Source organism: Branchiostoma lanceolatum, chromosome 1 (genome assembly GCF_035083965.1).
Source record: "Branchiostoma lanceolatum isolate klBraLanc5 chromosome 1, klBraLanc5.hap2, whole genome shotgun sequence".
Classification (NCBI taxonomy): domain Eukaryota; kingdom Metazoa; phylum Chordata; class Leptocardii; order Amphioxiformes; family Branchiostomatidae; genus Branchiostoma; species Branchiostoma lanceolatum.
This window is the reverse complement of record NC_089722.1, coordinates 36,110,120-36,122,502: the sequence shown is the minus strand read 5'-3', so window position 1 is coordinate 36,122,502 and position 12,383 is coordinate 36,110,120. Positions and strand designations below refer to the sequence as shown.

The 12,383-nt window shown below is 43.1% G+C and overlaps 1 long non-coding RNA gene across 1 annotated transcript in view; it reads left to right on the top strand.

Annotated features, from left to right (window-relative positions):
* Positions 1–2,262: 2,262 nt before the first annotated feature.
* The window catches only part of LOC136421313 (uncharacterized), a 31,998-nt gene continuing 21,877 nt past the window's right edge, over positions 2,263–12,383 (top strand). The window contains exon 1 of the long non-coding RNA XR_010753426.1: positions 2,263–2,925. This is a non-coding gene — a long non-coding RNA (uncharacterized lncRNA). The remainder of the gene's footprint in view (positions 2,926–12,383) is intronic.

Sequence of the window (12,383 nt, the reverse complement as noted above, 5' to 3'; positions counted from 1 at the left end):
CCTTCACGGACATAAAGCTCTGTTCAAATTTGCCCTTTCGTCACGAGCAGAAGCTTTTTAAAGGAAAAGGTTTGAAGTATGGATAAAGAGCAACCATAGGGGCATAGGCCGGACTCCCCAAGCAGATGTAGGAATCCAGATCAGTCTCTGCGTTTTGCGCGTGTTATTGAGACATTAACTTGCAAAGAACGTCTTTCTGGTGGTGCACCTTTTGAACACTTCACCAGCTCAGAGATCATTAACTTAAACATTAGTTTATACTGCCGTGGCCAGACATTATCTACCCGGGCGTGACGTGACCAAACCTTGTTGTTGAAACTGCCGTGGCCATACCCTATTGTTAAAACTGGCGTGACCAAACCTTGTTGTTGAAACTGACGTGACCAGGCCTTGTTGTTGAAACTGACGTGTCCAGGCCTTGTTGTTGAAACTGACGTGTCCAGGCCTTGTTGTTGAAACTGACGTGACCAGACCTTGTTGTTGAAAGTTATGAAACTGACGTGACCAGGCCTTGTTGTTGAAACTGACGTGACCAGGCCTTGTTGTTGAAACTGACGTGACCAGACCTACTCTCCAAGCAGAGGTTGAATGGGCAGATCGTCACCGTTTTATCATATGCCGTCATTTTTTGTCGCTAGCCCAAAAGTTAGAATGGGCTAGCGACAAAAAATGACGGCATATGATAAAACGGTCACCATCTGCCCATTCAACCTCTGCTTGGAGAGTAACCAGACCTTGTTGTTGAAACTAACGTATATAACCAAGCCTTGTTGTTCAAACTGACGCGACCAGACCTTGTTGTTCAAACTTACGTGACACAAGACTGTAAGAAAAGTTTGTTTACGATTTTTACGACTTCGGAATGGAGAAGTAGGTAATTTCCTGGTGCCAATTTCGCCACTTTAAAACTCTCTTTCTGATCACGTCGTTATGGACACATAGGCGTGTGGTGAATATCTTCCAGCCGTCTTGTTTTCAATTCGCTGCCTTTTATGATATCGGCCGGCGTTGTGCACGCACAGTATCAAATCTATTCTCCGTCTATGATTACGGCACCGCCAAGATCAATTCCCAACATCTAAATCAATTTCATCCCTCACAAAGTGTCTCGCGTCTCTTTGGGGCAAACCTTACGATCTCATTTCGACAAAACAGTTGTTTACTTTACGTATGGTTCCTTTCCTTTTGCATCATTACCGTGCGGAATTCGGCATTAATTTACCTTGTATAGATATTCAACATTGAAGTAATCAACACAGACATGGCGATGTACTTCTGTAACAAACTGTGATTTTCGGCATCTATTTCACACGTATATTTCTTCTGTTATTACATAGAAATTAACCCCGATATGATGATGACAGGAGAGCCCTCCTGCGTCCAAAGCCACACGTTCGGCGCTTGTTATGATTGATTTCTCAACGAGAACAATCGATACCCGGAGCTGCTGTTTTATTTCCGCGGCTTCGCCTCCTGTCCTTCAATCAGGCTCTTTACAAGACAGCGGCAGTCAATTTTCCACCGGGAAAACGACAAAGCTTGTCCAGAAATTGACGACGCCTCCGACACATCTCTCTTTTTGCGCACGTTAAGACACGCCATGCCAGGTATTTGGGCCTGACACCAACGCCCTGGCGCCTGATTCGTCAAACTACGCCAGTCTTCTGTGAAAGGGGGCGAGACTATAAACGAGGAAAAGATTTACTTCAGAAAGCTATCACTTAACGCTGCGGGAATGTAACGTACGTCATTGTGGGTATTAGTTCTACATGTACTTCACCAAAAATGATATTTTCATGTAAACAAACTTACTCAGAATAACCCGATTCGTAACTTGGTCTGCAGCCAATGTAGACTCGGAAACAAGTCGGATCAAGACTACACTATCCCTACACCCCTTCTCTGTGTGGACAACCTTGATAGGCGTATCAGGTCTTTTCCGAGAGACAAAGGAGCGCTGGCGCACACACGGGGGATACACGTTGAAAGGCACAGCGCGGTTTGCGCCATTTGTAGCTGTCCCGGCCCTCCCCTCGCAGCCCGGCCGGCCGGTGATCTATCTTACTCCATTACGGTGATAAATTGTGCGAGGAGGAGCCGGCTGTAGCGGCGGGAGATTGATGGATCTACACCACCGAGCCAACTTACGACTGGTCCAGTCACAAGACCGGCTCTCTCATTCAGATGAAGCCAACACGTTGAATAAAATATAACAGACACGTACAGAGGGAACAAATTCTGTAATCTTCTCAAACGCTTTTCTGTAATAAGGCAATGCCTAGTTTTTATGAATAAGGCAGGGATGCTCCTGCTGTGAATTTGGTAACTTAAAATGATGATTTTGGAGTCCTTTGGCGCGCCAGGCGGCACGGACCTTCTGGGCGGTATTCATCTTGTATCAGAAGCATTACACTATTTTGTTCGCAACGACTAGCCGTGCATTTACATGGCCAAATTTATTACCATCACAAAAAGCTTGATATGCTGGGGATACCCATACATGAAATACAAGTTAGTTTCAATGCGAGTCATTTTGGCGGGAGATCAGCCCGTGACGGGGTCATTAGTCGAGCTGTGCGACCGGACTTCCTTCTTGGTCCGTCGGTGAAGTGCTCAGGACACGGCGCCGGTGGAAAATCAGCCCGGCTTTCGTACAGATCGTCCACACTGTGAAGTCTGGGTTTACAGCGGACTGTGTGTGCAGTCTGATAACCAGGGAGTGACGGAGCCTCGGGCTTTCCCGCCGCTTGTAACACCGTGCCTCCCGGACAAACTCCCCGGATTTGGTGAGCCAAGCCGTGGCGCCGCCAGCCGTCCGGCCCGGACAAGCAGGGAAATGACCCCGAAGCCGTCTGTGATCCCCGCCCGAGGAAACAGCCAGGAGCCATCGGTCCTTCTTCCTTCTAAAGACAAACCATACAGCAGGTGGTCTTAAGTCTTCTCCTTCTCACAGAGTCGTAAACATCATTTGTTGGGTCACGTCAGTGATAGATAACTCAGTGTCGCTCTGTAACATCCCTACCTTTAGGACCACAGGTTTTATGGTAGTGCGCAGCTAGAGTTCTGTGAGAGCTTCGCACAAAAGATGGCTGTTTGAGAGTCTAAAATGGTCGTCAGGATTTATACAGCTACCCAGGGCCCCTTTAGTCCCGTCGTTTCGTCGAGAAAATGGCCTTTTCCAAATGGCAGGGTCCTCTTGCTGCCGTTGTTGTATTTTTTCGGCTGCAGCCTTTGGACAATTGCTGGGAAAGATAGCGTTAAATGGATGGAATGGCTTTGTGTGAGGGAGCGATAGTGTTGGGTGGGAGGGGGGTGAACTTGAGTGATGATAGGACCATGCTACTTCACTGTTCTTCATCTACAACAAACAACGCCACTGGCTAGCTAGGATAAATTATAGCCTACTTTTAGTATTACCCCCCGAAAGGAAACAGACGTGTTGATTTATGTCCCGATAGATTTTTATTTTCGCTGGTCGTAAGAAAAAGAGCTTGCCTTTCAGGGGAAAAGGGCGAGGCATTATTTTATCCGTAGGTATGTTCAATTGATGCTCGGCCCGTATCCTGCCCCTGTGCGCTCTCTCCGTTATATGCCTTGTTTATTGATCTCGAACGACAGTTGTTTATTAAACCGGTGTTCTAGCCTGTAAGTTGTTTCATGTACAGGTGAGCCCGATAGCGGCAGTGTGAGGAGAAAAAGTGGATTGGACCGAGTTGGTTGTGATCAGAAAATTGACAGCGATCCAGCCTAGGTCAAAGCATTTGTGCTGGAATGGATGAGACACGGGTATTGTTCAGCTCTGTGTAGCCGACTCGCCGATAAAGGCCCAACATTTACATAAGAAAAGTCCGGGTAAACCCTGTCCCAAATGAGAACGTGCTGTATCTCAAAGGGCAGCCCGCAGGGTAACAAGAAATCACAATCTAAAGAAGGTGAAAACTAAGGGATTTTTTCTCCTACCTCTGGAGTAGACATACACGAGTCTGTAGCCTTGCGTTCACATCTCTCATTTGTCATTAAAATTGAGACAGAGCCTATCAGAAACCACAGCCTGAAGTTAGAAATAACTTGAGATCCTTATCTTATGCCTTCCTACTGAACTTAAGGGTATTTCTATACTACAATCCTGTTGTTTTCACAGAAAACAGTGCAGGAATCATACTGGTAATTCCCCGCAAAGCCATATTGTCAGCTATGGTTTGTCACTATAGTATAACCGCCCAGAGCGGCTCATCCGGGCGTGACGGAGGCAAGTTGCCGACGACCATGCCAAAGTTTGTTAAGATCCTTTTTCATTCTAAAGTTTGTCAAGGTCAGAGAGGTCAATGTTTTCTTGTTGGGTGGGCGAGACGTTAGCGCGGGGTGCGGAACTGAAGTTGGAGCTGTCATTGGCTCGACAGGTAGTTTGTAGGATTACAGTGTGCTCCGCCCGTAGCACGGTGCTAAGCCTTGTTTCTCTAGGCACCTATTTGACTCTTATCTTTAAGAACTTCAGACATAAAAGTCGTCTGGAGTAGAAATCCCGGAGGTTTAAAAGTTAGAGGTGAGGATAGCGTCCTGCTGTCCCTGTGTATCCCCGTGCCCCTCGGCGCGCGGGAGGTGAAAATCCCGGCGGAACGCGTCACCACCCGTTTCGGCACCCTGCCCTCCCTGACCCGTACCGCGCGGGAGACAAATATCTTTCCTAACCGATACCGACGCCCGCAGAGATCTTCACGAAGCTCCCGTATCGCTAAGTTTAGATAAGAGCGCCGAGAGCAAGCTCGTTTGGTGCCCTTTCGTGAGCCTCAGTGTCGTCAGAGGATCAGGAAATCGGCGGTGCAACCTTTCGGAAGGCAGTGGGCATGATGATGGCATTGTGCCCGCGAGCAACGGAAGATTTAAGGAAGAACCGGCTGGAAAAATTTAAGACCCCTATTTTATCCCCCTACCTTAAATGTTGACGGTATAACGACAATGGTCTCATTCGGGCCCACTGTATCAATGGAAGGCTTGGATTGAGAGTTCGATAGCAACGCTCACTACAAGCGTTATCGCACATATGTGGCAAAACGTTTAAGTCGCCCAAATTCCTCCGTATCCACGAATGACATAAATGCCTATATCTGTATCGATTTCTCTTATCAAAATTCCCAGGTTCAGACAAACTGCTACATGTCATTTCGTGTTTAATACCGGTTGAGCAGGGTACCCGGGACGACACGCGTGTCGAAAGCCTTACTCCAGGACCACAGAACTCGATGAAAAACTAGAATCCGATTATCACTATATATATTATTATACATTACAATAAGTTTTGGTTTACATCACAGTAACCCGCCAGCCTGGAAAAGTAGTATTATGTCACAAGGATATTAGCGAATGATATAAAGAGGAGAAAGCCGGGACACCACTAGTACCAAGAGGGAGAACGATACGTTTTGCAGACTCTGGCTTGGAAGAAAATCGTCTCCGCAAAAATCACTTTTGTGCTCTACAGTTTTTTTTAAACCCAAAATGTAAATAGAGCGGCCGCGCGTGCGATATCCTGTCTTGTTTTTGTTTATTATAACGATCATTTTAGACGAAGTGTATGCTCCCATGATTACACAATAATACCAATATGACCATTTTATTTGTGCACATGTGTTAGAATAATTACTGCATTCAGATCATGGCGTTGTCTTTTAGGTAATCCTTTCTGTTGGCTTATTTCCAGAAACCAGAAAGCTAGCAGGCAGATTTGGCGATTATATGCTTAATAATTCTATGTGTTTTGTATGTTTCTATATGTTTTATATTGTTTTGATATGTCGTGACCTCTGATTGTTGGGAAACTCGCAGTTGTATGAACATCCTCATGCTCAAAAACTCTATAACGGTTAACTTGCAATTTTCTCGCGAAATTACAACTCTTCAAAAGATAGTCTTCGAGGCCAATCTGCGCGGCTTGAGCCCATCGCGAGTGTTTCCCCAGCAGAAATTGTTCGTAAACCGTGCCGTTTATTTCAAATAGTTTCATGCATATGAAAGACCAAGTCGTCCACAGGCATCGTTGAAAATGAATAGCTTTCCTCTTCCCCCGAAATGCCTTAATTACAGCAGAGGCCGGTAGTTGGTGAGGGATAAGGGTTCATTAAAGTCTGATGCCGCTCTTTCTATTCCACACCATGCACAGGGCTAAATAGAATTTGCTCTCCATTAGAAAAAAAAGTGACATCATCTATTGAAGAATATTTCTTTCAAAGCCCGTCAGGTGAATTCGTGTCGGTACAAATGACGGGCCAACTTCTACGCTGAAGTTCGTTTTGTGTGGAGAAAATCCGTGAATTACATAGATTTAAAGACCCATTTCCAGACGTGTTGGTTTGGACAGCTTTATTTACAGCAAATCGAGCCGGCCTGAAAAGCTGTCAATTCCCCCGTAATTTCCCGTCATTTAGTTTTTTATTCTTTCCCCGCACGTGTCAGGAAGGTTGTCCGAATTCAGCCTAATTCACGGAAGCGTTCAATTTGGGCCTTTTTCGCGTCCATTTCACCGACGCGTTAATTTTGTCAACCACTTACTCCAGGACCACAGAACGACTTTTTATCCGCACGTCAAAATTGCGGACGTAGGAGAAAATCCACTGGTGAGGAATAATATAGGCATGGCACATTCTTCATACATGCTGACCTAGCAGCAAAACCCCAGGGTTAAACACATCTACCGCGCCTGTCCATTCACACGTCACGCTTGACGGCCGGATTTTTGTTGCAATTTCGCTGCTTTGTGGAAATAAAGTGATTGAAGGTCATATTTCTTGACAAGGACACGATTCGCTTCGACTGCTAAGAAAGTGTTTTCTGCCATCCGTAGGTTAAGTGGAACTTCAAAGAAGGCACTTCTTAAGCACTTAGAGCTAAGAAGACTGTAGTGGAAAGTAAATGCATTCTAAACTATTCTGTAGCGGAAAGTCGTTACATATATACAACTGACTCACCTATATTGCATTTCTCATACATTTGATTTCAGAAATCTTCTTTTACAGACAAAACGGTTAAGAAAGTGTGCTTTCTCCTTCATCATCTAATTGCATGCGTTTTTAGAAGTGTCAATTGCTTTATTTGTTTTTTAATCCTTACAGGCCTGACAATATCATGACCATTTAAACAACGCAGCGTTTTGCACTTAATCGCTGACGTTAGACTTGATGAAAAAGTAATCACACAAACTTAAAACGGTGACAAGTTGATGAGACCACTTAGTTTTTCTGGTAGCAGAAATATATACGGAGACGTAGTCAACAGTAGCCTGATTAACATCCCAAGTTGACAGAGAGAGGCGTAGAAGAATGCATGTGAAATTCAGGAGGGTTCATTTCGTGATTTATATCGGCGAGATTGTCACCACGATGTCGCGTATGCGAGACAAACCTGGCTCATTCTCCAGGCGCTGCTGTGATGACTTGAGAGCGATCTGCTGAGCCGTATTAACGAAACTGACAACTCTCCAAGTTTCCCTCGGCGTGTTTGGTCCCTTAGAGCACGTTCACATTATTTTCGTCGTACGCTTCTTTTCTTGTCGCAGGTTTGTGAGCGAGGCTATGATAGACAAGGATCTGAGGCAACATTTTCCGTAACAAGACAACTTGATATTTTACGACACATACACGACCGTCCTAGGAATGCCATCAATTCACCATCGTCAAGTTATTTTATGACTATTGTGAAAACCTAAGAAGTTTTTTTAACAGAATAATTGAAACTTTCATGATCTTCGTGTCTATGTCATTTTGGTGCCAAGTAAGAATCAGAATGTTAAGCAACAAACTCTTTAAAATTATGACGATAAGATTCTTTGCATAGGTTTATTTTTTGTGACAGCTTTTATATGATTTATGTGAAGAAAATTAACTGCAAAACCGCATTCGTATTGTATCCTGGCGTGATAGTCTAACCTTAGCGAGCATGTTGTTTTAAATTGACAAATGGACAAAAGAGTATCACAAACGGAATACCAGAAATCGTATAATTAAGACTTGCGAACTGACCACCATCCGTGAAATCAGGGTTAGCCTGATACTTATCGCTTTGTTGGTGTCTTCAAGTGTAAAATTATTTCTCAAACTGACTCCTTTAATAAGGAAGACAGATTCCGGTAATGACGGCTTGATGTGTGTCTTATTACTGATCTTACAGCTCCTCACGTACTTTTCTTGAAGTCGTTCGAAAGTGGCTAGTTTGGAAACGTTATCTTTCAATGTAGTTCAATAAGAAAACGGACGTTCGTTTTGAGCAGTTTTGAGCCACATATCAGCTACAACTGAAATTATAACATACTGGGTTTGGTGACGACTTGCTAGGAGCCCTCTTGCTGAGACGATTATGAATTTGTCTAACGGCTACCATGCATTCAGCTTAGTATCAGCAGAATTGTAATTGCAATATGCTTTTAGATAATCAAACTTATGTAAGTAGACCTAAAACAATGTTTTGTGGAATACAATCACAAATTCGTTCTCAGATTCAATCATTTAGCTCATTGCTCACAAGTACTCAAAGCATGAAATCATGTTAGCATTGCTACCACAGTGCCTATTTGTTTGTTTGTTTGTTTGTTTATTTGTTTGTTTGTTTGCTTCTTTGTTTGTTTGTTTGTTTGTTTCTTTGTTTGTATTGCATACCCGATAACACGCCTCATGGCGTTACATACCATGTTTTTACTGAACAGGCTGTATGTCCGGACAGATTTATTTGATCCACACACACCGGGAAGTTATTTTACGTGCTTGCGGTGTGGCTCTCCTCCTATCCGAGGGACGTCCCTAACCGAAGCCAGATACTCATTTTCACCTGAGTGAAGTGGGGAAATCGTGTTAAGTGCCTTTTCCAAGGGCACGACGAGACAAATCAGGCGAGCCCATGGCTCGTAGTTCTAATATCTGTTACTGTTGATCAAGCATAGAATTAGAAGTGACAATCAGAACTTTTCATATCTCTGTCCGTCTACATCCAACTCCTAATTTACACACAAGAATTTTCTTCGTCACGCGTACGCTTAACTTTGTTACTCCGTTAAAACGTGATTCAAGAAAACATGTACACTTACAAACATCTCAGCGAGCCCTAAGCTGTAACATCTCCTCCAGATCTCTGCAAAGTTTATTGCAGGCGCTCATTCTGGCGGTCTTTTTGTACTGCGCTAAATGTAAATCCGAGCTCTGTCGGTGCAATCATTAAGTTCTTTGTGTTTGCCATTTTTCATGCATAATGAAACTTGAGGTCAAGGAAGGTTTACTCCCTGTTTTGATTGGTGTATGTTTCCGTTCAATACAGACTATTTTGTAATCATACTGGGGTTTATATATCACCCTGTCAGGCTCAGATGGGAATATGCTAGAAAAAGACAAAATCAACATTTTAATGCCTCCATCCCTGGAGAGAGGGGAGGGGGGTCACCCTAGAATCTAGCGAGAACAGGCTTATTTGGTACTTACATGTTCTAGTTTATGGTCGCAATAGTCTGGCTTGCGAGGATCATGGCGATGATAATGAATGGAATGACGCCATCTTGACTGCCTTCATTGTTAATGATTATCGAACGTTAGGCATCATAATATTCAAAATCAAAAAAAAAATGTACAAATGTTTAAGAAGTTCAACTTTAAGGCCTTGAATTGTTTGCTGTTTTAACTTCTTACTTGCTATTGCTTACGATAACTGATACGCCATTTTGTTTTGTTACTTTTTTCCAATCACACTTAAAAGTAGCATATCTGACTATTGCAGTTCGTAATCTAATACAAGAATGGCTATAGCTATGACAAGCGCTTGATCATCTTCAATTTCGGATCGATGGCAGAGCAAAAATGCCATGAAAAGTACAAATCTGTACACCGTATGTTCTCTCTAAATATCTAAATAGCTTTTTTTTTATTTGTAGCATTATGTCAGGAACAGCATACTTCTGATCCCACCTTAAAGCCATACACAAGACCAGAGGAGAGTGTTCTGTTGAATCCAAGAACGTAATTGTATTGGCAACCTGACGTTGAACCTGGACTAAGCAGAAGTTGCATTATCATGATTATACACCATCAATATTCAGATAGCCCGCCGAGTACCCTTCAGATCAATTACAGCCAGGTGTAACATGTTATATCGTGAACAACCATTGGACAAACTTCAACTTGGCGGCTCTTAAGAAACCTTGGGTTGAGCTTAAAAATTGCCTTTGCAATTTGTTTATGGATACGCCTAGCCTTCGTAATTGTATTTTCCACTTGCTTTAGGTCAAAAATGGACTTTGATCTTTGTCAGTCATCACATTGAAGCCCATACTTAAGACTTGAAAAAATGTCCTCACAAAAATTGGCGGCTCTTAGGAAATGTAGGTCCGATGTTGAAAATAACATTTGTAGCGTTTGTGTGAATAGTTGTTCATCAATTTCCACCCTTAGCAACTTAATTCTTCTATTGTGTCGACCCAAAAATTGACCTGGAACTTCAGCAATTATCCCATACGAACCAATAGTTAAGGGATTATTCCCATCATGCATCACACCCCACGGATCTTCATGAAGGGCGGGCACCACTCAATTCCTGGTTTATAAATGGTTCATTTATTTGTTTATCTGTGAATATTTTTTACAAACTTTGTTGATCTTGTATTCATAAAGATGTGGTCTGTTAGAAAATAACACTCTCCTCTGGTCTTGTGTATCCCTTTAAGACATGGTGACAGCTTCTTTTCAGTCCCTGTCATAACCAATATACATTAGCAACCTTCTTACTTGTATCCACAGGTTGGCGATACATATAATCTCTTCCCCTTTATCTTACTATCCCTCGTAGACGACAAACAACAAGTCTTCTATAAAACTTATTATCTTGAGTTAATTGCACGCCTGTGATTTCATGTATGTGGTATTTGACTATCTAGAGATCCCACAAATCCACGTGTCGGTCTCCAGCGCGTTTGGGTTTAGGTACTGCCGCCTCCAATTTTGTCTGGCAGTGGTGGGTAACGTTTAATAACCGTTGAGGTGTTGCCATTGTCGGAGGAATTCCTCTGGCGCGCGGCATGACGGATAGAGATTGATTGCTTTGTTATTGTTGTTGAAATGGAACTAACCAAGGAGACGTCGCGGTAATCCCCAATTTATGCACAAATTGCTGGAGCAAAAATCGGAGCCATAATTTTCATTTTGTGTTCGCCGTTATTAACGATCTAAATTCCATACTTGTCTGGGATTGAAATGAACTGCTCAATATTTGCTAGGTTAATCGACTTTTAATCGGCACCTACGGAATCGACTGGGAAAATGTGTCTACATCTATGAATTAGCAGATTAGTTTGTATATCTGCTGACAAGATGTCTGTGAATATGTCCAAATCAGACTTAAAGTTCCAACACGACGTCAACGACAAAATAGAAATAGTTCTAGCAGGGGGTCTAGTGATTGACAAGCTGTGCGGGCGACATGTGCGGCGGCTAGGCGCGCGCGGTGAAAATTAGCACGGCAGAAAACAACCGATCTGCTCCCAACGACATTCTCGGCACAAATTTCACTCTTCCCCGCTTGAGTCTCGTGCAGTTAACGCTCACAAACTCTGTCAACTCCTTTCGACGTTTTCCCTTTAGAAAACATTCCACTGCGTATGAAGAAAAAAAACACACATGTTCAGTACAATAGAGCGGCGTAGATACTACGTTTGTGTCATTAGATATGGCTCTTTCACAACGATTAGATTTTCAGAGCTAGTTATTGCGTTTACACATTTTACTACTGTTCCACGCGGTTTCATTGCAGTGCGTGACATCTTATCATTGTTTTCGTTAGCTTCTGTGTGATGCACAAAAATAGATGGCAAGTCCAGGTTGACACGAATGTTGACAATGCTACTATATGTATTTGTTATATACTGCTGCAGTTGACAGTCAAGAAAATGCAACACAATTGCATTTTGATTAAACACGGTGGTATACATAGAACGAAGGTGTAACATTTGTAGATAAGGTGGTTGCTTGCAAAAGAACGCAATTTTCAGTTGTTGCTTTTTACTCCGGGAAGGAGGATGACCTATTAGAAATGCTTTTCTTTCATGTTCGCAACTAGAACTCACGATGCTGTTTTCGCATTGGTGTGTAACTTGGCATATTGTTTGCTAGGTTGGGCGTGATGATGCACGATGTCTTTTTTACACCGTAACTGCTTTTATCGTCAATGTATTATCGTAATTGCACCCCTACATTGACGCGGATATGGAACAGCCCTCTTATCCCGAACATGATTTAGCTCGGCCCAACATTGGGCAGTGTAGTAAGCAGATATAGGGTGGTTTCGTTCGCTACTTGCTGTGGTCGTTTAGTCACTGTTACATTGTAAAATAGACAACGTGCATCGCTACGCGCAATCTA